Genomic DNA, 26,011 nt, shown 5'->3' with positions numbered 1-26,011 from the left:
ATGAAATTAATATATCCTAAGGACAAACCCTTCGTGTATGCGGACTAAATTTTTTCCTTCATGTTCATGTGTTGGTAGGCCGAGCTATTTGTTTATTTACGCATTAAAGTATTACAATATTTTTTTTAATTTTTCAATTTGTTTTCTTTCTTTTAAACCAACAAATATATGTATATAAATATATATATATATATATATATATATATATATATATATATATATATATATATATATATATATATATATATATATATATATATATGTATGTATATACTAGCTGACCATGGGGTCTACGACGAATATTTAGGCATGTTACAAACGGAATGACAAAGTTAATATACCCTCCTCTCCAAGTACTTATTTGGCGGCTACTTTTAATCTAAATATATCTATCTATATATATAAAAGTAAGTTGTGTTAGTTACTACGCTTATAACTTAAGAACCGCTGGGCATGATTTTTTTTCATTTGACTTACTTTTTTCGAATGTACATTTGCAGTGTTTCTTATATTTTATTTCTGAATTCGAATATTAATACCAATTTGACGTGATTTCTTGAGAACCGGAATTAAAGGAGAGTTACATTGAAGTGTAGTACCGAATTATGTGGTGGTGAAACGAAATAGAAGATATCGAAATAATTAAACGCGGTATATATATATATATATATATATATATATATATATATATATATATATATATATATATATATATATATATATATAATAATATAATTCTAAGTATTCGATCTTTTCCAGCGGTTATATGTTGACATTTTAGGGCCATATCCCAGTTCCAAAAATGGATACACTGATTTCATATATGTTATGCACCAAACACATATATGTATGACCGATTCCAATGAAATTCAGAATGTGTGGTGGAATTTGGTTACAATAATAAATTTGACAAATTAATTGGGAATCGCTTAAGATTCGGATATAGCTCTCATGTATGTGTGGTGTGACGGAATTTGGTCTAAAAATAAATTTTGTCAATTGATATTGGGATATGACTTTATTAAGAAGCATTGATCCACAACGCTATTGCAATGGTATTAAGCTAACATAACAATTTAATTAAAGATACGGGGAAGTATGTCGCTACCTCGAATTCTTTAATTGCAACAGAAATGCCACTCAACTTCAAAAGATTGCAATTTCCTGCACGCTTGGCATTTGCTATGAAATTAATATATCCTAAGGACAAACCCTTCGTGTATGCGGACTAAATTTTTTCCTTCATGTTCATGTGTTGGTAGGCCGAGCTATTTGTTTATTTACGCATTAAAGTATTACAATATTTTTTTTTAATTTTTCAATTTGTTTTCTTTCTTTTAAACCAACAAATATATGTATATAAATATATATATATATATATATAATGTATATACTAGCTGACCATGGGGTCTACGACGAATATTTAGGCATGTTACAAACGGAATGACAAAGTTAATATACCCTCCTCTCCAAGTACTTATTTGGCGGCTACTTTTAATCTAAATATATCTATCTATATATATAAAAGTAAGTTGTGTTAGTTACTACGCTTATAACTTAAGAACCGCTGGGCATGATTTTTTTTCATTTGACTTACTTTTTTCGAATGTACATTTGCAGTGTTTCTTATATTTTATTTCTGAATTCGAATATTAATACCAATTTGACGTGATTTCTTGAGAACCGGAATTAAAGGAGAGTTACATTGAAGTGTAGTACCGAATTATGTGGTGGTGAAACGAAATAGAAGATATCGAAATAATTAAACGCGGTATATATATATATATATATATATATATATATATATATATATATATATATATATATATATATATATATATATATAATAATATAATTCTAAGTATTCGATCTTTTCCAGCGGTTATTTGTTGACATTTTAGGGCCATATCCCAGTTCCAAAAATGGATACACTGATTTCATATATGTTATGCACCAAACACATATATGTATGACCGATTCCAATGAAATTCAGAATGTGTGGTGGAATTTGGTTACAATAATAAATTTGACAAATTAATTGGGAATCGCTTAAGATTCGGATATAGCTCTCATGTATGTGTGGTGTGACGGAATTTGGTCTAAAAATAAATTTTGTCAATTGATATTGGGATATGACTTTATTAAGAAGCATTGATCCACAACGCTATTGCAATGGTATTAAGCTAACATAACAATTTAATTAAAGATACGGGGAAGTATGTCGCTACCTCGAATTCTTTAATTGCAACAGAAATGCCACTCAACTTCAAAAGATTGCAATTTCCTGCACGCTTGGCATTTGCTATGAAATTAATATATCCTAAGGACAAACCCTTCGTGTATGCGGACTAAATTTTTTCCTTCATGTTCATGTGTTGGTAGGCCGAGCTATTTGTTTATTTACGCATTAAAGTATTACAATATTTTTTTTTAATTTTTCAATTTGTTTTCTTTCTTTTAAACCAACAAATATATGTATATAAATATATATATATATATAATGTACATACTAGCTGACCATGGGGTCTACGACGAATATTTAGGCATGTTACAAACGGAATGACAAAGTTAATATACCCTCCTCTCCAAGTACTTATTTGGCGGCTACTTTTAATCTAAATATATCTATCTATATATATAAAAGTAAGTTGTGTTAGTTACTACGCTTATAACTTAAGAACCGCTGGGCATGATTTTTTTTCATTTGACTTACTTTTTTCGAATGTACATTTGCAGTGTTTCTTATATTTTATTTCTGAATTCGAATATTAATACCAATTTGACGTGATTTCTTGAGAACCGGAATTAAAGGAGAGTTACATTGAAGTGTAGTACCGAATTATGTGGTGGTGAAACGAAATAGAAGATATCGAAATAATTAAACGCGGTAACACCAAAGATAAAAGATAATTTCTTTTTCAAAATCGCTTAAAAAAATCACGAAAAAAGAAATCTCATTGCAAAAATTATAAAATCGGGAAAAAATTGAGAAAAATCGAAAAAAAATTTCAATGGGATCGAATTTTAAATTAATAGTACATTCTATTGAAAGACCTTTAAACTTTTGCTGTAAAAACTCTTCGAACAAGTTGAATGACTTGGCGGATTTTGACAATTCATACAATTAAAATATGCCAATAAAGATGTAAATGAAAAAATATTTTTGGCGTGATTTTTTTTTCAAGTTGACATACTATATCTTTTCTATTTTGAATTCTGAATGAATAATATTAAAAATATAATGAGTGACCTACTTGGACCTACTTCTTTCATATGACAATAATCCGTCCAATGAGAACTCAAAATGCAAGATACCTTAAATCGCTTTAAATCGATATATGACCGCCGGATAAGGGTACAATCCGATTTCAATTATAGTTTACATTTTAAGCATATTTTGCATACTCATTTTAGCAAAAGTGTGTAATTTGAGAAGAAACCAAAATTTTGTATTCTATTGATCTATTGAATTTGTAACCCCCAAGAGAATATTGGTTGGGAACGTAGATGGGATGTACGTCTATATGACATAAACTCCGAAATGAAACTCATTCTGTCGGAAATTTTGGCAGAAACATGAAAAAATCACAAATATTAATTTCTTTGATCTATATATATATATATATAGATCACACAAATCACAAATATTAATTTCTTTGATATATATATATATATATATATATATATATTCATAATCAGCATAAATTCTAAGTCGATTTAACGATGCCCGTCTGTCTGTTGAAATCATGATGCAGGCAACATTATTTGACGTTAAGAATAATTTGTATTCATTGTTGGTCATAGTGGGTTTTAGCTCCGGTGGTGAAACATCGCATGTATAGGTCTACGTTTTGGTATAGCCCCCATATAACGGTATCTCATGATATTCGGTATTTTGATGATTTTTGCCACATTTTTTCATGGATTTCTCTAAAAATTGGTATTTGTTGGTCATATTGGGCTCTAGCTCCGGTGGTGAAACATTGCATGTATAGGTCCAGGTTTTGGTATTGCATCCATATAACGGTATCTCACGATATTCGGTATTTTGGTGATTTTGCCACATTTTTTCATGGATTTGTCTAAAAATTGGTATTTGTTGGTCTTAGTGGGTTCTAGCTCCGGTGGCAAAACATTGCATGTGTAGGTCCACGTTTTGGTATAGCCTCCATATAACGGTATCTCACGATATTCGGTATTTTGATGATTTTTGCCATATTTTTGCATGGATTTGGTATTTGTTGGTCATAATGGGTTCTAGCTCCGGTGGTGAAACATTGCATGTATAGGTCCACGTTTTGGTATAGCCTCCATATCACGCTACCTCACGATATTCGGTATTTTGATGATTTTTGCCAAAATTTTTCATGGATTTCTCTAAAAATTAGTATTTGTTGGTCATAATGGGTTCTAGCTCCGGTGGCGAAACATTGCATGTATAGGTCCACGTTTTGGTATAGCCCCCATATAACGGCATCTCACGATATTCGGTATTTTGATGTATATAGGTCCACGTTTTGGTATAGCCCCCATATAAAAGTACCTACCGATATTCGGTATTTTTATGGTTTTTGCCGCATTTTTTTCATGGATTTGTCTAAAAATTAGTATATGTTGGTCATAGTGGGTTCTGGCTCCGGTGGCGAAACATCGCATGTGTAGGTCCACGTTTTGGTATAGCCTTCATATAACGGTAACTCACGATATTCGGTATTTTGATGATTTTTGCCATATTTTTGCATGGATTTGGTATTTGTTGGTCATAATGGGTTCTAGCTCCGGTGGTGAAACATTGCATGTATAGGTCCACGTTTTGGTATAGCCTCCATATCACGCTATCTCACGATATTCGGTATTTTGATGATTTTTGCCAAAATTTTTCATGGATTTCTCTAAAAATTAGTATTTGTTGGTCATAATGGGTTCTAGCTCCGGTGGCGAAACATTGCATGTATAGGTCCACGTTTTGGTATAGCCCCCATAAAACGGTACCTCCCGATTTTCGGTATTTTGATGGTTTTTGCCGCATTTTTTTCATGGATTTGTTTAAAAATTAGTACATGTTGGTCATAGTGGGTTCTAGATCCGGTGGTGAAACATTTCATGTATAGGTCCACGTTTTGGTATAGCCCCCATATAACGGTATCTCACGATATTCGGTATTTTGATGATTTTTGCCATATTTTTTCATGGATTTGGTATTTGTTGGTCATAATGGGTTCTAGCTCCGGTGGTGAAACATTGCATGTATAGGTCCACGTTTTGGTATAGCCCCCATATAACGCTATCTCACGATATTCGGTATTTTAATGATTTTTGCCATATTTTTTCATGGATTCGGTATTTGTTAGTCATAATGGGTTTTAGCTCCGGTGGTCAAACATTGCTTGTATAGGTCCACGTTTTGGTATAGCCCCCATATAACGGTATCTCATGATATTCGGTATTTTGATGATTTTTCCCACATTTTTTCATGGATTTGTCTAAAAATTGGTATTTCTTGGTCATGGTGGGTTCGAGCTCCGGTAGTGAAACATTCCATGTATGGGTCCACGTTTTGGTATAGCCCCCATATAACGGTATCTCACGATATTCGGTATTTTGATGATTTTTGCCACATTTTTTAATGGATTTGTCGAAAAATTGGTATTTGTTGGTCATATTGGGTTCTAGCTCCGGTGGCTAAACATTGCATGTATAGGTCCACGTTTTGGTATAGCCCCCATAAAACGGTACCTCCCAATTTTCGGTATTTTGATTATTTTTGCCACATTTTTTCATGGATTTCTCTAAAAATTGGTATTTGTTGGTCTTAATGGGTTCTAGCTCCGGTGGCGAAACATTGCATGTATAAGTTCACGTTTTGGTATAGCCTCCACTAAGCGGTACTTTCCGATATTCGCTATTTTGATGATGTATAGGTCCTCGTTTTGGTATAGTCCCCATATAAAAGTACCTACCGACATTCGGTGTTTTGATGGTTTTTGCCGCATTTTTTTCATGGATTTGTCTAAAAATTAGTATTTGTTGGTCATAATGGGTTCTAGCTCCGGTGGCGAAACATTGCATGTATAGGTCCACGTTTTGGTATAGCCCCCATAAAACGGTACCCCCGATTTTCGGTATTTTGATGGTTTTTGCCGCATTTTTTTCATGGATTTGTTTAAAAATTAGTACATGTTGGTCATAGTGGGTTCTAGCTCCGGTGGTGATACATTTCATGTATAGGTCCACGTTTTGGTATAGCCCCCATATAACGGTATCTCACGATATTCGGTATTTTGATGATTTTTGCCATATTTTTTCATGGATTTGTTATTTGTTGGTCATAATGGGTTCTAGCTCCGGTGGTGATACATTTCATGTATAGGTCCACGTTTTGGTATAGCCCCCATATAACGCGATCTCACGATATTCGGTATTTTAATGATTTTTGCCATATTTTTTCATGGATTCGGTATTTGTTGGTCATAATGGGTTTTAGCTCCGGTGGTGAAAGATTGCTTGTATAGGTCCACGTTTTGGTATAGCCCCCATATGACGGTATCTCATGATATTCGGTATTTTGATGATTTTTCCCACATTTTTTCATGGATTTGTATAAAAACTGGTATTTGTTGGTCATGGTGGGTTCTAGCTCCGGTAGTGAAACATTCCATGTATGGGTCCACGTTTTGGCATAGCCCCCATATAACGGTATCTCACGATATTCGGTATTTTGATGATTTTTGCCACATTTTTTAATGGATTTGTCGAAAAATTGGTATTTGTTGGTCATAATGGGATCTAGCTCCGGTGGCGAAACATTGCATGTATAAGTTCACCTTTTGGTATAGCCTCCATTAAGCGGTACCTCCCGATATTCGCTATTTCGATGATGTATAGGTCCACGTTTTGGTATAGCCCCCATATAACGGTACCTCCCGATACTCGGTATTTTGATGGTTTTTGCCGCATTTTTTAATGGATTTGTCGAAAAATTGGTATTTGTTGGTCATAATGGGATCTAGCTCCGGTGGCGAAACATTGCATGTATAAGTTCACCTTTTGGTATAGCCTCCATTAAGCGGTACCTCCCGATATTCGCTATTTCGATGATGTATAGGTCCACGTTTTGGTATAGCCCCCATAAAAAAGTACCTGCCGATTTTCGGTATTTTGATAATTTTGCCGCATTTTTTCATGGATTTGTCTAGAAATTGGTATTTGTTGATCATAATGGGTTCTAGCTCCGGTGGCGAAACATTGCATGTATAAGTTCACGTTTTGGTATAGCCTCTATATAGCGGTACCTCCCAATATTCGCTATTTTGATGATTTTAGTCACATTTTCCCACGTATATGTCTAAAAATTGGTGTTTGTGGGTCATAATTGGTTCTAATGTTTCCATTACCCTAAGGTGGGGGTATTAAAAGTTCGGCCCGGACGAACTTAATGTTTTTTTACTTGTTTTTAAATTAAAATAACTATGGAAACGGTAAGTTAAAAATGGTGCTCTGCTCTCTGCTTGTACACAGTGAATCACATTTTATATATTAAAGACAGATTATTGTATTTTATCTTCTCTTCTTCGATTTCCAGATGCTCACCCAATGTTCTTCCTGAGGACAGCTATCATCCTACGCTGTTGATAGATTTTGAATTGAGGACGTCTTCTTCTACCAAAAAGCGTGAGGCAAGTCCGTGGATTTTTGGGCCTCGCCGATTAGTACCGCAGATTTATAGAAAACTTTTTATCGATAACTTTCCCTATCTCAGAAACTCTGTCAACCAAGCGCAAGTTCAAATGAACTTTTGACGCACGAAAACCTTTTGAAAATATTAGGAATCTTTTAACCACTGCGCCTGTATTGTCTAATCCGGACTGTTGCTTAAAGTTTTACTTGCATTGTTATGAGTCGGATTAAGGCATTAGGACAGTGTTGGGTCAAATAGATGAATAGGGACATGAAAAGCCAATTGGGTTCATTTCAAAGAAATCGAACACCGCTCGGCGCAATTATAGTTTGACGGAACGGGAGTGGCTATTAAGAAATTTAGATGTTATTTTGAGTTACAAGATTTCGAGATCGTTACTGACCATTATTCACTCTTATGACTCATGAAACAATCCGACTTATGGGGTAGGTTGGCCCGTTGGATTTTTAAGTTACAATCCTACGAGTTTTCAATAAGCCATCGTAAGGGTAAAGAACACATTGTGCCTGATGCATTATCAAGGATTCATGTCGAAGAAATTTCTGCGTTGGAAGACACAGAAAAAGTTATATACTTACAATCCACTTGTTTTGATAACCTTGATTATCAAAATTAAAAGGAAAGAATCCTGAATAATCCCACAAACTATCCAGACTTAAATGTTTTGGAAAAATTTGTGTATATTCGCACATACCACTGCGCTGGTGACCCCGCCCAAGAAAGCTCAGTTTGGAAGCTTTGGATCCCAGAAGGAATACGTCTATCCTTACTAATTCGATTGCACAATTCTCCAGTCGCTTCTCACGTTGGGATGGGAAAAAATTTACAATTGCTACGTCTCAATTCCGAGAAGGACAACCAAACATCCATATTATGACCTTAAGCCCCTTATCTAATTCTAACTATTCGATCTTTTCCAGCGGTTATATGTTGACATTTTAGGGCCATATCCCAGTTCCAAAAATGGATACACTGATTTCATGTATGTTATGCACCAAACACATATACGTATGACCGATTCCAATGAAATTCAGAATGTGTGGTGGAATTTGGTTACAATAATAAATTTGACAAATTAATTGGGAATCGCTTAAGATTCGGATATAGCTCTCAGGTATGTGTGGTGTGACGGAATTTGGTCTAAAAATAAATTTTGTCAATTGATATTGGGATATGACTTTATTAAGAAGCATTGATCCACAACGCTATTGCAATGGTATTAAGCTAACATAACAATTTAATTGAAGATACGGGGAAGTATGTCGCTACCTCGAATTCTTTAATTGCAACAGAAATGCCACTCAACTCCAAAAGATTGCAATTTCCTGCACGCTTGGCATTTGCTATGAAATTAATATATCCTAAGGACAAACCCTTCGTGTATGCGGACTAAATTTGTTCCTTCATGTTCATGTGTTGGTAGGCCGAGCTATTTGTTTATTTACGCATTAAAGTATTACAATATTTTTTTTTAATTTTTGAATTTGTTTTCTTTCTTATAAACCAACAAATATTATATATATATATATATATATATATATATATATATATATATATATATATATATATATATATATATATATATATATATATATATATATATATATATATATATATATATACTAGCTGACCAGGTCCGCGTTGCCGGCCCGTACTTTTAGTCTTTAATGCATATTTTTTAAAGCATAATATAACACAGATCTGAATTATGTAAGCGGACCGGGTCAGCTAAACAGTCATGGCAAAAATTATAATAGATAATCTCACACCGTCGGTTTTAGATATTTTGAATAGGCTGATCTTAATTTTTCAGCCATAGGCTTTAATTGAGTGTTAAAAACCTATAAGATATAGAACATCTATAACAGCCCCATGTGAAAACTCATCTCAATTTTTTTGGTATTATAATTAATTTTCCATTCAAATGAGTTGTAACTTGGGATTTGTATTTAGAATACCGTGCTGTGTGGTATTTAGTTTTGTCCACCTCATAATTAGGGGGCATAATGATTTCAGAATAGTCAATGATAATTAATCTTCTACACCCATTTATTTATTTTTGTCATTTAAATTGTGCGTTGGAGACCGAATAAAGTCCATATTTTTCATCATAGTATAATTCAATGACGATCAAAGAAATTAATATTTGTGATTTTTTCATGTTTCTGCCAAAATTTCCGACAGAATGAGCTTCATTTCGGAGTTTATGCCATATAGACGTACATCCCATCTACGTTCCCAACCAATATTCTCTTGGGGGTTACAAATTCAATAGATCAATAGAATACAAAATTTTTGTTTCTTCTCAAATTACACACTTTTGCTAAAATGAGTATGCAAAATATGCTTAAAATGTAAACTATAATTGAAATCGGATTGTACCCTTATCCGGCGGTCATATATCGATTTAAAGCGATTTAAGGTATCTTGCATTTTGAGTTCTCATTGGACGGATTATTGTCATATGAAAATAGAAAAGATATAGTATGTCAAATTGAAAAAAATCACACCAAAAATATTGTTTCATTCACATTTTTATTGGCATATTTTAAATGTATGAATTGTCAAAATCCGCCAAGTCATTCAACTTGTTCGAAGAGTTTTTACAGCAAAAGTTTAAAGGTCTTTCAATAGAATGTACTATTAATTTAAAATTCGATCCCATTGAAATTTTTTTTTCGATTTTTCTCAATTTTTTCCCGTTTTTATAATTTTTGCAATGAGATCTCTTTTTTCGTGATTTTTTAAGCGATTTTGAAAAAGAAATTATCTTTTATCTTTGGTGTTACCGCGTTAAATTATTTCGATATCTTCTATTTCGTTTCACCACCACATAATTCGGTACTACACTTCAATGTAACTCTCCTTTAATTTCGGTTCTCAAGAAATCACGTCAAATTGGTATTAATATTCGAATTCAGAAATAAAATATAAGAAACACTGCAAATGTACATTCGAAAAAAGTAAGTCAAATGGAAAAAAATCATGTCCAGCGGTTCTTAACTTATAAGCGTAGTAACTAACACAACTTTCTTTTATATATATAGATGATATATTTACATTAAAAGTAGGCGTGGTTAGTTCTTCAGCCGCCAAATAAGTACTTGGAGAGGAGGGTATATTAACTTTGTCATATATATATATATATATATATATATATGATGCAGGCGGTGATGCAGGCGGTGATGCAGGCGGTGATGCAGGCGGTGGTGAAACATCGCATGTATAGGTCTACGTTTTGGTATAGCCCCCATATAACGGTATCTCATGATATTCGGTATTTTGATGATTTTTGACAATTTTTTGTTTAAAAATTGGTATTTGTTGGTCATATTGGGTTCTAGCTCCGGTGGCGAAACATTGCATGTATAGGTCCACGTTTTGGTATTGCCTCCATATAACGGTATCTCACGATATTCGGTATTTTGGTGATTTTGCCACATTTTTTCATGGATTTGTCTAAAAATTGGTATTTGTTGGTCTTAATGGGTTCTAGCTCCTGTGGCGAAACATTACATGTGTAGGTCCACGTTTTGGTATAGCCCCCATATAAAAGTGCCTACCGATATTCGGTATTTTGATGGTTTTTGCCACATTTTTTTCATGGATTTGTCTAAAAATTAGTATATGTTGGTCATAGTGGGTTCTGGCTCCGGTGGCGAAACATCGCATGTGTAGGTCCACGTTTTGGTATAGCCTCCATATAACGGTATCTCACGATATTCGGTATTTTGATGATTTTTGCCATATTTTTTCATGGATTTGGTATTTGTTGGTCATAATGGGTTCTAGCTCCGGTGGTGAAACATTGCATGTATAGGTCCACGTTTTGGTATAGCCCCCATATAACGCTATCTCACGATATTCGGTATTTTGATGATTTTTGCCAAAATTTTTCGTGGATTTCTTTAAAAATTAGTATTTGTTGGTCATAATGGGTTCTAGCTCCCGTAGCGAAACATTGCATGTATAGGTCCACGTTTTGGTATAGCCCCCATAAAACGGTACCTCCCGATTTTCGGTATTTTGATGGTTTTTGCCGCATTTTTTTCATGGATTTGTTTAAAAATTAGTACATGTTGGTCATAGTGGGTTCTAGCTCCGGTGGTGAAACATTTCATGTATAGGTCCACGTTTTGGCATAGCCCCCATATAACGGTATCTCACGAAATTCGGTATTTTAATGATTTTTGCCATATTTTTTCATGGATTCGGTATTTGTTGGTCATAATGGGTTTTAGCTTCGGTGGTGAAACATTGCTTGTATAGGTCCACGTTTTGGTATAGCCCCCATATAACGGTATCTCATGATATTCGGTATTTTGATGATTTTTGCTACATTTTTTCATGGATTTGTCTAAAAATTGGTATTTGTTGGTCATGGTGGGTTCTAGCTCCCGTGGTGAAACATTCCATGTATAGGTCCACGTTTTGGTATAGCCCCCATATAACGGTATCTCACGATATTCGGTATTTTGATGATTTTTGCCACATTTTTTAATGGATTTGTCGAAAAATTGGTATTTGTTGGTCATAATGGGATCTAGCTCCGGTGGCGAAACATTGCATGTATAAGTTCACCTTTTGGTATAGCCTCCATTAAGCGGTACCTCCCGATATTCGCTATTTCGATGATGTATAGGTCCACGTTTTGGTATAGCCCCCATATAACGGTACCTCCCGATACTCGGTATTTTGATGGTTTTGCCGCATTTTTTCATGGATTTGTTTAATAATTAGTATATGTTGGTCATAGTGGGTTCTACCTCCGGTGGCGAAACATTGCAAGTATAGGTCCACGTTTTGGTATAGCGCCCATAAAAAAGTACCTCCGATTTTCGGTATTTTGATTATTTTGCCGCATTTTTTCATGGATTTGTCTAAAAAGTGGTATTTGTTGGTCATAATGGGTTCTAGCTCCGGTGGCGAAACATTGCATGTATAAGTTCACGTTTTTTTATAGCCTCTATATAGCGGTACCTCCCAATATTCGCTATTTTGATTGTTTTAGTCACATTTTCCCACGTATATGTCTAAAAATTGGTGTTTGTTGGTCATAATTGGTTCTAATGTTTCCATTACCCTAAGGTGGGGGTATTAAAAGTTCGGCCCGGACGAACTTAATGTTTTTTTACTTGTTTTTAAATTAAAATAACTATGGAAACGGTATGTTAAAAATGGTGCAGGCATTTAGTGTAACTGCCTAAAAAATGCTAAGAAAACTAAGAACTGATAGGAAGTATTAAAGGGAAACTAGCCACAAACATTAAAACAAAGAATAACATAATGTAAATAACAACAGATAGAAACAAAAACACCGACGTAAGCTAGGCAAACATATTAAATATAACAAGTAAGAGAACAGCAAAGTTCGGCCGGTCTCCACCAATTTGAAGATATTTGAAAAAATTCAAAAAATTTAAAGTTATAACTTTATTCGGAGTCTATACGCAGACATGGACCTGCAAAAGTAATTTTTTGTCATATGCTGTAGTATCCGTTAAAATATTGAAACACGATATTTGAAACAATTCGGGCGAATAATGGCGCTAATATCATAAAAAAACCGAATATCGGGAGGTACCGTTATGTGAGAGCTATACGAAGCGTGGACCTGCATCCAAATATATATATATATATATATATATATATATATATATATATATTGTTTCTTTTTTTTTTGGTTTAAAAGAAATCAACCTTTACTTCCTAGTCCCTAGCTTACCCTAGCTTACTGTCAAATAATATATATATATATATATATATATATATGTGTGTTTGGTGCATAACATACATGAAATCGGCCGAGATATAATAATATATATATTGGAGCTACACCTAAACATCAACCGATTTCAATATAATTCGGCAAATTTTTTTTGGTACCACATTCCGTTTCTCTCTCTCTGTATTTCATTGGAATCTGACTTACATATCGCGTTGGGGCATCAAATATGTAAAATTGGACGAAAATTTATATGGGAGCTATATCCAAATCTGAACCGATTTCAATATAATTTGAAAAATATATTCGTGTTTCAAATTCCGATAGGCATTCCAAATTTGAATACCGTATCTGTAATCGATCAATAGATATAGGCATATAAAATCTAAGTTTTTGGGAGGTACCTCCGATTCTGATCCTATATCTGCAGTTCCAAGTGGAATTTCAAAAATTATTATGGCCTATGTTACTTCCAGGCGATTTTGTAGTATACTTGGAAAATTTCGGGAAAATCGGTTCGGCGGTTTTCGAGTCTATAAATTACAAACAAACAAACATACAAACATATTTCTCTTTTATAGATAAACTAGCTGAACCCGGTGCGCTTCGCTACCCTTTTTGATTTTATATGCATTCAAAATTTTATTTACGAATATATGTTGGTTAAAAATAAAACAAATTTAAAAATTAAAACAAAATTATTGCACTACTTTAATTCGTAAATAACCAAAACCATTAGAAAAGCAGTAATATGACATACATGCACGAAGGGTCTGTCCTTCGGATTTATTTATTTCATAGCAAATACCAAGAGTACAGTAAACTGCAATCTTTTGAAGTTGAGTGGCATTTCTATTGCAATTAGTGAATTCGAGATAGCAACATACTTCGCCGTGATAAACGTATTTCAAATTAATTGTTGTGTTGTTTTTTAGTGTTAGCCTAAAGCGTTGTGGGTCAATGGTTCTTATTAAAATCATATTTAAATCGGATCAGATTGGGATCCGATTTAAATATAATTTAAAAAAAATTCTTTTACACCAAATTCCGCCACACCTTTCATATTTCATTGAAATTGGTGCGTCAAATATGTGAAATCGGCCGAGAATATATATATATATATATATATATATATATGTGGGAGCTATATCCAAATCTTAACTAATTTCCAATTAATTTCTCACATTTATTATTGTAACCAAATTCCGCCACACATTCTGAATTTCATTGGAATCGGTCATATATATCATGTTTGGTGCATAACATGTATGAAATCGGCCGAAGTATATTTGTTAGTTATACCCAAACCTCAACTGATTTCAATACAATTTGGCAATTTTTTCTGGTGCCACATTTTGTCTCTCTCGCTTTGGGTGCATCAAATATGTGAAATCGGCTGAGTATATATATGGGAGCTATAATCAAATCAGAGCGTATTTGAATATAATTTGTGAAATTTATTTTTGTACCAAATTTAGCCACTCATGCCGAATTTCATTGTAATCGGAAATACGTATCGTGTTTTGTGCATCAAATACATGAAATCGGTCGAAAATATATATGGGAGCTATATTCAAATCTGAACCGATTTCAATTTAATTTGACAAATTCATTTTGGCTCCCAATTCCGTTACTTATTTTAAATTTCATTACAATTGGAAATACATATCGTGTTTGGTCCACCAAATACATGAAATCGGCTGAAAATGTATATGGGAGTTATATCCAAATCTGAACCGATTACAATATAATTTGACAGATTTATTTTCAGATCAAATCCAGTCACACATTCCAAATTTCATTGAAATCGAACATTCACATTGTGTTTGAGGCATCAAATGAAAAAAATCGGTCGAAAATATATGTGGGAGCTATATCCAAATCTGAACCGATTACAATATAATTTGGCAAACTTATTTTTGTTCCAAATTCCGTTACCTATTCCTAATTTGGAGACTGAATCTTTAACCAATCAATAGATATGTGCATATAAAATCTAAATTTTTGGGAGGTACCTCCGATTCTGATGCTATATCTCCAGTTCCAAGTGGAAATTCAAAAATGTATATTGCCTATGTAACTTTCAGGCGATGTTGCAGTCTATGTGGAAATTTTCAGGAAAATCTATTCAGCGGTTTTCGAGTCCATAAATTACAAACAAACAAATAATATACATAATCTTCATCAGGTTCACCACATAGATTTTATATAGATACGAATGTTGTCAGTAGAAGTATTAGGGTGACGTCTAGATACCAAAACTGGTTTACGCCGTACTACAACAATAAGATTGTTAGAAGTGGAGGGATCAACGCCGTTACAACCATTGAAGTGTTTTTTTTATAAGAACATGCACCACTACTGCTGTTGGTTTACACTTTTTTAAGTCGAAGTGGGGGCATTGAAAGTTAGATCCAAGTTTTTACGGCTTTCGTTAAATAGACTATTAGTTTAAGAGGGACATTTGGCGAAATCGGAGAATTTAGGCTTGTTAGGTTATTGAGACCTAACGTATTTGGACCATTTGAAGTTTCATCAGAAAATTAAAACCTGTTGACAAATTTCTCAATTTTCAATTTTTTTAAAAGTTCAATTAAAACTTTTCTTGTAAAATTTACTTGTAAGTCTCTACAATCAAAAGAAGAACAACGCAGACATTTAGCTTTATTGTAATAAAATCGAACTGTCTACCGTTAAACCCAGCACATTTAAGATGCCAAAGTTTATCACAAATGAAGCAAGAAATTAGATGTTAGATGTTCCTTATATATATATACATATATATTGGGGTCTACGACGAATATTTAAGCATGTTACAAACGGAATGACAAAGTTAATATACCCTCCTTCAAAGTGGGGGGTATAAAAATAATAATAATTTTGTTTTACCCGTATATTGTATTATATATTATACACCAAGTTTGCCAAATTATATTGTAATCGGTTCAGATTTGGATATAGCTTCCATATATATTTTCGACCGATTTCGTTCATTTGATGCCTCAAACACAATATGAATGTTCGATTTCAATGAAATTTGGAATGTGTGACTGGATTTGATCCGAAAATAAATCTGTCAAATTATATTGAAATCGGTTCAGATTCGGATGTAGCTCCCATTTATATTTTCGGCCGATTTCAAGCATTTGATGCAAAAAACACGCTATGTATTCCCAATTTAAAATGAAATTGAAACGTGTGATATATATTTTCGACCGATTTCACGTATTTGATGCACAAAACACGATACGTATTTCCGATTCCAATGAAATTCGGCATGAGTGGCAAAATTTGGTACAAAAATAAATTCGACAAATTATATTTAAATAAGCTGAGATTTCATACACGTTATGCACCAAACATGATATATATGACCGATACCAATGAAATTCAGAATGTGTGGCGGAATTTGGTTATAATAATAAATGTGACAAATTAATTGGAAATTAGTTAAGATTTGGATATAGCTCCCATATATATATTCTCGGCCGATTTCACATATTTGACACACCAATTTCAATGAAACAGGAAAGGTGTGGCGGAATTTGGTGTAAAAGTATTTTTTTTTTAAATTATATTTAAATCGGATCAGATTGGGATATGATTTTATAAGAACCACTGACCCACAACGCCTTAGACTAACACTAAAAAACAACACAACAATTAATTTGAAATACGTTTATTACGGCGAAGTATGTTGCTATCTCGAATGCCACTCAACTTCAAAAGATTGCAGTTTACTGCACTCTTGGTATTTGCTATGAAATAAATAAATCCGAAGGACAAACCCTTCGTGTATGTATGTCATGTTACTGCTTTTCTAATGGTTTTGGTTATTTACGCATTAAAGTAGTGCAATAATTTTTTTTTAATTTTTAAATTTGTTTTTTTTTTTAACCAACATATATTCGTAAATAAAATTTTGAATGCATATAAAATCAAAATGGGGTAGCGAAGCGCACCGGGTTCAGCTAGTTTATCTATAAAAGAGAAAAATGTTTGTATGTTTGTTTGTTTGTAATTTATAGACTCGAAAGACGCCGAACCGATTTTCCCGAAATTTTCCAAGTATACTACAACATCGCCTGGAAGTAACATAGGCCATAATAATTTTTGAAATTCCACTTGGAACTGCAGATATAGGATCAGAATCGGAGGTACCTCCCAAAAACTTAGATTTTATATGTCCATATCTATTTATCGATTACAGATACGGTCTTCAAATTTGGAATGCCTATCGGAATTTGAAACACGAATATATTTGTCAAATTACATTGAAATCGGTTCAGATTTGAATATAGCACCATATATATTTTCGACCGATTTCGTTTATTTGGTGAACCAAACACGATTCCGATGAAATTTGGAATGTATGACGGGATTTTGATCAAAAACTAAATTTGTAAAATTATATTGAAATCGGTTCAGATTTGGATGTAGCTTCCATATAAATTTTCGGCCAATTTTACATATTTGATGCCCCAACGCGATATGTAAGTCAGATTCCAATGAAATACAGAGAGAGAGAAACGGAATGTGGTACCAAAAAATATATGATATATATATATATATATATATATATATATATATATATATATATATATATATATATATATATATATATATATATATGTATATTGGAGCTACACCTAAACCTCAACCGATTTCAATATAATTCGGCAAATTTTTGTTGGTACCACATTCCGTTTCTCTCTCTCTGTATTTCATTGGAATCTGACTTACATGTCGCGTTGGGGCATCAAATATGTAAAATTGGCCGAAAATATATATATATATATATATATATATATATATATATACATATATATATATATATATATATATATATATATATATACAGTGTTAAATTTTAAGGCTATTAATGCCCGACTGGACTTTACTTATTCGGATAAGCGTCCAATTTACTTAATTGAGCAAGAGTTGTCCACTCTTCGTCAGGGTAATATGACGTTACTAGAATTCTATGATGAAGTAGAAAAGAAACTGACATTACTTACCAACAAAACCACTATGTCATATGAAAGTGTTGTCGCAAATTGTATGAACGAAAAATACAGAATGGATGCGTTACGCGTTTTCATTTCTGGCACAAAAAAAGATTTGAGTAATGTATTATTTTCCGCTCGTCCATCCGACTTACCATCAGCATTGTCATTGGCCCAAGAGGTTGAGTCAAATCGGGAAAGATACCAATTCGCGTCAAACTTCGATAAATCACGCGAGGACAGAGATAAGTATAAGTATGAAACACATTTCGCACACGGAAATGTTCAAAGTAAAAATCCGTACCTTTCTAAAAGAAATTCAAATCGTTCAAACAAGAACGAAAATAATCAAATAGAACCCATGGAGGTCGATGAATCTATGCTATTCAGACAATCAACTAAATTCAAGCCATCTACACAGGGCTTACCTCAGAATCAATACGATCAAAATCAGAACCTACCACCGCCGTTCCAAAATCGACCCAATTGGCAGGCCGTGAAAAGACCCAACAGTGGTACGGCAAAATACACAGGGCTAAAACATCAGAGAATTAATCACATTTCTCAATATGAGTCCGGATGTGGTCAAGACTACCATCAAATGGCAGAAACCGAAGCAGACGATATTGTAATCGCTGCTGGGTATGAATTTCACCAGATTAATTTTTTAGGCACAACATCCTGCTACCATTTATAAAAAGGAAAGTGGCAGGGAAAATCATAAAATTGCTTATTGATACGGGGGCTTCGAAGAATTATATCAAACCTATAAAAGGTTTAAAAGGTATTATTCCTGTAGCCAACCCGTTCATAGTGAAATCTATTCATGGTTTCACAGCAATTAAGGAAAAATGTACCATAAATATTTTTCAAACCAATAGTAATTTTTTATCTTACCATCACTATCAACGTTTGATGGTATAATTGGCCTGGATATATTAACACAGACAGGTGCAACGTTGAATTTTGAAAGTAGGGAACTTAAAACTATAGTTGGGATCGAAAAGATCCAATTTTTAAAATGCGTAAATGTAAATTTTACACAAGTTGGGGACATGAAAATACCTCAAATCGTTGCGGAAAAATTAGAGGAAGTGATAAAAAATTTTTCGGGTGTTTTTGCAAACCCCAAAGAATCACTTCCATATAATACGAATATTGTAGCTACCATTAGAACTAATTCTAGTGATCCCGTTTATACAAAACTATACCCATATCCCATAGGTGTAGCAGATTTTGTTAACAATGAAGTAAAGAACTTCTGCATAACGGCATAATACGGCCTTCCAGATCACCCTACAATAATCCCGTTTGGGTTGTTGATAAAAAAGGCAAGGATGAATACGGTAATTCCAAAAAACGATTAGTTATAGACTTCAGGAAACTGAACAGCATTACGATCGATGACAAATACCCAATACCCCAAATACCCGTCATTCTCTCAAATCTTGGCAAAGCAAGATTTTTTACGACACTTGACCTTAAATCAGGTTTCCATCAAATAACACTATCTGAACAAGATCGTGAAAAAACTGCATTCTCAGTTGGAAATGGAAAATATGAATTTTGCCGTCTTTCTTTTGGTCTGAAGAATGCCCCCAGCATTTTTCAAAGGGCCATCGACGATGTCATGAGACAGCAAATTGGAAATTCATGCTATGTTTACGTCGACGACGTCATTATTTCATATTGAGTGGGTACTGGAGAGATTATACGGGGCCAATATGAGAATTTCTCGGGAAAAATCACATTTCTTTTGGGAAAGTGTCGAATACCTCTTTTTTTTGTGTCCAGAAATGGTATCAGAACGAGCCCAGATAGAGTAAAGGCCATCCTTAATTATGAAACACCTTCTACACTCTTCAACGTAAGGTCGTTTCTAGGATTGGCAAGTTATTACAGATGCTTTATTAAAGATTTCGCATCTATCGCCAAGCCCCTAACAGATATTCTAAAGGGCGAAAACGGCAAGATTAGTGCTTCTCAATCAAAAAGGGTGAAAATAAATTTTAATGAAGAGCAAATGCAGACCTTTAGAAAATTAAAGGAAATCCTTGCTTCTGAAGAAGTTATGCTTCTTTATCCTGACTTCAAAAAACCTTTTGATCTTACAACAGAGGCAAATTTCTTACCGGGAGGCAAATTTCTTACTTAAAAGAAATTTTATTGTCTTTACTGAGAAGACTCGACATATGATTGACTTCACAAGCAGGGAAACATTGCTAAACGAATTAAAATCAGTGATCAATCCAAATGTTGTAAATGCAATACATTGCGATCTGCCAACTTTAGCCTGTATTCAGCATGAATTGGTTAGATACTTTCCCGCTACTAAATTTTGGCACTGCAAAAATTTTGTCCAGAACATTTTTGATAAAAATGAACATAGGGAAATTATTGCCATCGAACATAACCGTGCCCATAGGCCAGCTCAGGAAAATGTTAAGCAGATACTTTCTGATTATTATTTTCCAAAAATGGCAAAGTTGGCAAATGAAATTGCTGCAAATTGTAAAATCTGTTCGAGGGATAAATACGACAGTCACCCTATGAAACATGAGCTTGGGTTAACCCCAACACCATCTTACGTAGGCGAAATGCTTCATATCGATGTATTTTCAACGGATAAAAAAGTTTTTCTAACATGCATCGATAAAATTTCAAAGTTTGCGGTTGTTCAACATATTCCATCTCGTACAATAATAGATTTAAAAGGCCCGATTATACAACTAATGAATCTTTTTCCACACATGGAAAATATTTACTATGACAACGAACCTTCACTAAAATCTGAGACTATTATGTCCCTGTTACGGGATCAATTTAATGTTAAAGTGAAAAACGCTGCTCCCCTTCATAGCACATCAAATGGACAAGTCGAGCGCTTTCATAGCACACTTTCTGAAATAGTTAGATGCCTCAAATTAGAAAAGAAAATGGAAAGCACAGTTAAGCTTATTTTACTAGCAACCATAAAATATAATCGGACTATTCACTCAATAACCAACAAACGACCGATAGATATTTTCCAATTCTCCTCATCCGAATTAAGGGAGGAAATTAAAGAAAAAATTTCAAAAGCTCAACAGACCGTACTAAATAGAAACAATGCCTCCAGGCAAAATAGAACATTTGAAGTTGGTGAGTCCATACTAGTGAAAAACAACAAAAGGCTAGGAAACAAATTGACCCCGTTATACTCTGAAGAAACAATAGAAGCCGATCCAGGAACTACGGTTCTTATTAGAGGGAGGGTGGTCCACAAGGACAACATAAGATAATTCAAAATTTGTATAATCCGATTATAATTAACAACACTTTTAAACAAATTTTAGGACTTTGATGATGTTGCTTATCAGACCCCTTACCACAAAATTAATTGACTATTCTGGCTCCGACTACATACCGATTGAAGATGGGGTTGTTATAATTTGGCAGGACTTTGACTACTAACGACAAACATCAAATCTGACAATATATTTGGAAATTGCGGACGAAACCGAAAAACTTATGGAACATTTCCCCTCCTCGCATATGGTGAAAATACTCGAGTCTGATATTTAGCGAATACGCTCCCTCCTACAATCATTGTATGTTCACCACAGACACGCGAGAAGTATTAACATCTTGGGAACAGCACTAAAAAAATAGCGGGAACTCCCGATTTTGACGACTTTGAGGAACAGAAATTTCGACAGAAGGAACTTATGAATTCAATTAACAAACAGGTTTCAATCAACTCTAAAACACAGGATCAGATAAATAAGTTAACAGATATTGTCAACAAAATTATTGGAAATGCTAAAACTGAACAAATTCATACAGGGTATTTATACGAAATACTACTTGCTCGAAACAGAATTACAATTGCGGAAATAGAAAAATTAATGCTATCAATCACTCTTGTAAAAGCAGATGTAATTAATCCTACGCTATTAGTTTCCGATGATGTAAATGAATTATTACAAATAAGTTCAACAAATACAACTGTAACAAACTTGCTAGAAGTATCACTAATTAAGGTCCTACTGTATAATGAAATGTTGCATTTTCTTATTAAATATCCCAAGCCCAAATTAGTATGTAAGAAAATAATTATGCACCCCGTCCAACATAATGGCACAATACTACATCTCACTAATTGTGGAAATCGTATAATTGCAATAGGAAACTGTACCTCAACGCTAACTTCATAGACAATTTTCTGTCTTAGGCTTTAGTGTCCCTTTCGAACTTCGAATATCAAATTTGAAACGATTCCGCTGAATAAAATCATCAAAATACCCAATAGCAGGAGGTACCAATTCCTTCGAAAGATAGCGTGATTACAACAGACAGACAAAAAAGACAGACGGACATCGCTAAATTGACTTAGAATTTTACGCTGATCAGGAATATATATACTTTCTTGGGTCTGACATGAGTATTTGGAGGAGTTACAAACGGAATGACAAATTTAATATACCCTCCATAGTATGGTGGAGGGTATAAAAAGATAAACACATATATGAATACAAAAGTATAAAAATGCAAATTGGAACGAATTTTCAAAAATAAAATCCATAAAACATTCTGTTAAAATTTTAAAAATACCATATATATATATATATATATATATATATATATATATATATATATATATATATATATATATATATATATATATATATATATATATATATATATATATATATATATATATATATATATATATATATTTATTTATTTCTATTGTAATACTTTAATGCGTAAATAAACAAATAGCTCGGTCTACCAACCCATGAACATGAAGGAACAACTGACCATGAAAAAAGCAGGACCGAGCCAAATTTAGTCCGCATATATATATATATATATATATATATATATATATATATATATATATGGTATTTTTAAAATTTTAACAGAATGTTTTATGGATTTTATTTTTGAAAATTTTCAAATTCGTTCCAAATGGTGGAGGGTATTCAAACTTCGGCCCGGCCGAACTAACTGCTTTTTAACTTTTTATATATAGATTCATATTATTATATGTATATATATTTACATTTCAATTTTTATTTATGTTTATATTTATATATTTTAATTATATTCTTAATTTTATTTTGGTATTTCTTTCATTCGTTAATATTTCAATTTTCATTTTTATACTTTTGTATTCATATATGTGTTTATCTTTTTATACCCTCCACCATACTATGGAGGGTATATTAAATTTGTCATTCCGTTTGTAACTCCTCCAAATACTCATGTCAGACCCAAGAAAGTATATATATTCCTGATCAGCGTAAAATTCTAAGTCGATTTAGCGATGTCCGTCTGTCTTTTTTGTCTGTCTGTTGTAATCACGCTATCTTTCGAAGGAATTGGTACCTCCTGATATTGGGTATTTTGATGATTTTATTCAGCGGAATCGTTTCAAATTTGATATTCGAAGTTCGAAAGGGACACTAAAGCCTAAGACAGAAAATTGTCTATGCAGGTCCAGGTCCCACATATCTGTACTTCCCTATATTTGGTATTTAGACGAGTTTAGGTACAATACCCACCAAAATTGTTTGAGATGTCGTATTTGAACTTCGTAATGGATGCTACCGCCTATGACAGAAAATTGTCTATGCTGGTCCAGGACTTCGCACAGCTCCGATGTAACGGTACATCCCTATATACGATATTTTGATGATTTTAGCTACATTATTCACCGTTTATTTCAAGTTTTCGAATTTGAATGTAGTAATGCCTTATGACAAACAATGCCTATGTAGGTCAACGTCGTATAGAACCCAACGGCTAAATTCGGTATTTTTAAAATTTAAACAGAATTTTTTAAAGATTTTATTTTTTGAAAATTTCCAAATTCGTTCCAAATTGTAGAGGGTATTAAATGTTCTGCCCGGCTGAAATTACTGCTTCTTAACTTGTTATATATTCATATTTATATATTTACATATTTTTATAATTATTTATATTTACATTTTGATATATTTTTACTCATACCTTTTTATACTAATAAATGTACTTTAATTTTTTATTTGTATATATTTAAAACTTTTTATTTATATTTCGTTTTTTCGGGAACTTAATGTTAAATCGTTACCATTCGTTCAACGTAACAGAAAAATTCCATTGCGGCACTTATATTAATGGCAGTGAACATTTGCCATCTGAAGAATTCGGAAACCTTTTTAGTTGTTCTAAAATAAATAAGGAATTTCGGATTAATGTTTTTCTGACAAATGTTAAAGCATTCAATAATGTAATCCGATATGGAGACAATTTAATGTTCTGAATTAAATGCCTGTATAATTGCACTTATTTGAAGTATGCACCAATCAAACATACTCTCTTTGTAACTAGCCAAGATATACCATTTTCTAGACAATATGTCTCTTGAAACAAGAAAAATTGCAGAATGTTTTTTTCAGTAGTGTTTCTACTAGACTTCAAAAGTCTAAACTTGTCCGCTTGTAATATATTTAGGTGCTTGTAGACGTATACACTTTTTGTGGAATGGAAACTTCTTGAATGAAATTTTTCCAATTGCTTTCCAAATACATTTTGTTAAAATTTTTGGTTGAACGACGTTTGCGAAATTATTAATAATTTCAACGGAAGGCTTCAGTGCAATTTCCCGGATAGGAGCTGCTTCCGTATCTTCTACCACTGAACTGGAGGCACGAAGTATGGGTGCAGACTCCCGGATAGGAGTCACTTCGGCTCGACTTGCCAGAAGGGCACTACTCTCTACTGGAGGGCTTTGTGCAATCTCTGCCACGCGATTGTGACGTCAACGCACAGAAAAACGTCAATAACCCGACATAGTTTCCACGAGATAGGAGGTAGTTGTTCATTACGAATAACCACTAAATCATCCGTCTGTATATCGCGTTCCGGAAATTTCCATTTGTAACGTCTATGAAGATTTTTTAAATACTCTTCCTTGCACCGGAGGCAGCATTGTTGAGTTAACGCTTTAATTTTTCTTAATCGATTCACGATATGCAGGGAAGATTCGTTTATAAATCGGAGAGCCTATTAAAAAATGACCTGGAGTAAGTGCCACTTGTGAATGTGGACTATAGTTCGTAGGGCAAAGAGTTGATAATTCCTCGAACGTATATTTAGCATTATTAGCACATTTCCTAAAATGTAATTTGAAACTTTTCACGGTCGCTTCCCACAGACCGCCCATGAAATTGCAATTCGGAGCATACACGCTTTCTTCCAAAAAACCTTAAAATCTTTCTGTAGTTTCCTAGAAGCTCCAACGATATTGGTGCCGTTATCAGAAAACATAGTTTTAGGACAGCCTAAATAAACCTGTAGAAGGCAGATAGGAAAGTTGTCGTAGACAAATCTGAAGCAGCTTCTAAATGTATAGCTTTTGTAGAAAAGCAGACGAAAACGCATACATAACCTTTGGTTATCTTACAGCAACTACCAGTAAAGGACTTGATCTCAATTTGACCAGCAAAGTCTACACCGGTCGTAGCAAATGGCATGGTAAAGCTTGTCCTCTCCGGGGGGAGAGCTGCTATAATTTGAATACAAGTACATGTACTGATTACAGTGCGAAGTAAA

This window comes from Musca domestica, unplaced genomic scaffold, assembly GCF_030504385.1.
Source record: "Musca domestica strain aabys unplaced genomic scaffold, Musca_domestica.polishedcontigs.V.1.1 5, whole genome shotgun sequence".
Lineage (NCBI taxonomy): Eukaryota > Metazoa > Arthropoda > Insecta > Diptera > Muscidae > Musca > Musca domestica.
Note: the sequence above shows the minus strand (reverse complement) of the source record.